Consider the following 2,416-nt stretch of genomic DNA (forward strand, 5'->3'; position numbering starts at 1 on the left):
CACATTAATTAATATAATAGGGTCCTGGTATTGACTAACTCCTATAAAAATAAGTTGCTTTTTTCCTATTGTTCTTAAAGCTTTGGAATGAAAGATACATTAGATGCCATAGGAAATAAAAGTGTTTGACTGACAATGTATTTATGACAGCATCTCCTAAAGCTTCAGTGAGACCACATGGTGAATACTGAAATTATATCCAGATTAGAAAATGATAATTTTGATAAACAGGAGAGAAGACATTAGAGAAGCCACAAACACTGATGAAAAACAAATGTTAACTAAAAACAAACAAACAAGAAAACATTAACTGCCAAATTTCTAAAACAGCAGAATAGCTACATTGGGTCAGAGTGGAGCCTGGTTGGTCAGATTATCTGATAATAAATTAGATTAAGCACTCAGCCATTTTCCTAATCCATTAATAGTTTCTGTTTTGCTGATTCTGATTTCAGCTCCTTGTTAGATTCAATGATTAGTTCTAAATACTTCCCCTTACTTAGACATCCTTCAATTATTCAAGAAGAATTGAGGCACTCCAATATTAAATACAGTAAATAAGAAAGTAATTATTTTTATTTGCATTGTAGACTTGACCTAGGAGATAATGCACCATGGTTCTTTAGTCATAGATATGTGATAGCAATGTCAATCACAATATGAGAATTCTGGTAAGTGCAATACTGCATGTTGCTCTCATACTGGGTCTGTTTCTATGTAATTTATCAAAAGCCAATGCTGCCCCAGTTTGCAAGTAATTTTAATAGATCATTTAATCAGATATTCCACCTGATATCTGAGAACTCTCTAGAAATGCTTTACAAGTTAATGTAAGTATCTACACTATAGAATGTAATACACCACAGGGAAAGGAACCCAATGCTGCCCATCCTCTGATGGATTGAGAAGACAGGGAATTAGCACATTTAACAGACACCAGAACCATATGGTATTTATTTTCTTATTTTAAGGTGAGAGATTTTAAACAAATTGATGCAAGTTGCACATCCCCAGTAATTTTTGTGCAAATATTTGGCCTAAAGGGTGTCCCAAAATTCACGCAAGATTTGAATTTAATGGTGCTCGCTGTCGCGACATGATAATCCAGTTTTTTTGTGCCTAAATTGCAAGATATGGATGTAGACGACATGTGGTTTTAACAAGACAGTGCCACATGCCATACAGCCCAAGAAACAATTCAGTTACTGCATGAGTCATTTCCTAGTTGTGTAGTTTCCCGTTTTGGTGATCAGAATTGGCCCGCCCAGATCATGCGATTTAACACCATTGGACTTTTTTCTTTGGGGTTTTTTGAAGTCTCAGGTTTATGCCAACAAGCCCACAACCACCCACGCCTTGAAGGAGGAAATTGAGCCCTGTATCAACGAAATTCAGCCACATTTATGCAAAAAGGTCATGGAAAATTTCAACAAAAGAGTGCATATGTGCCAGCAAAGCCATGGAGGCCATTTACCTGATATCCTATTCCATACATAACCTTATACTATATACTTTATGAATCAATAAAAAATTTATAATTTTTAATTATAAACCTGTGTTTTCTATCAAAATTACTTCTTGCGTGAATTTTGGGACACCCTTTATATTGAACTGCTTTTTTATTTTATTTTTTTAAAATATATATCTTTGTTGATTTCAGAGAGGAAGAAAGAGAGAGAGAGAGAGAGAGAGAGAGAGAGAGAGAAACATGATGAGAGAATCATTGATCGGCTGCCTCCTGCACGCCCCCTACTGGGGATTGAGCCCGCAATTGGGCATGTGCCCTTGGCCGGAATCGAACCTGGGACCCTCAGTCCGCAGGCCCACGCTCTACCCACTGAGCCAAACCGGCTAGGGCTGAACTGCTTTTTTAAAACATCATATTATCTAACAAAAGAAAACAATAAGCAAATCATTTAGCTAATAACTTATGTGAAAGACTCTGAATGAGGGAAGATTTTTTATTCTTTCCAGTTGTTTTTATTTTTTTATCTACATATTGGTGATCTGAAATGAATCATTTCTCAAAAAAATGTCTGAATGTCTCCAGAGAGCTTTGAATGTTTGATAAAATCAACACATAATGGATGGGTTCAGAAATATGAATAGTCTTCTTAAGGAGAATGGATAGTTCCCAAGCCAGAACAAGACTTGACTCATTGGGATTAGCTAAGCTAAAAAAGAATAAAATATGTCAAGATAAAATAGGTTGTCAGCAATGGCAGCTCAGAAAAATGCAGAGGGAGGAAAACCAATGTTAGCAGTGCATATCTGGACAGTGTCCAAGGGATGAAAAATTGAATCTAGATGCTATGATATTGTTTCAGGGAAACTCAGTACTCTTCTGCAGTTTAATACCCTTATGCCACATGCCCTTCTTAGGAAGAAGTGCTCAAATTTGAGAACACTGGTTTAC

This window comes from Myotis lucifugus, unplaced genomic scaffold (genome assembly GCF_000147115.1).
Source record: "Myotis lucifugus unplaced genomic scaffold, Myoluc2.0 scaffold_86, whole genome shotgun sequence".
NCBI classification, from domain to species: domain Eukaryota; kingdom Metazoa; phylum Chordata; class Mammalia; order Chiroptera; family Vespertilionidae; genus Myotis; species Myotis lucifugus.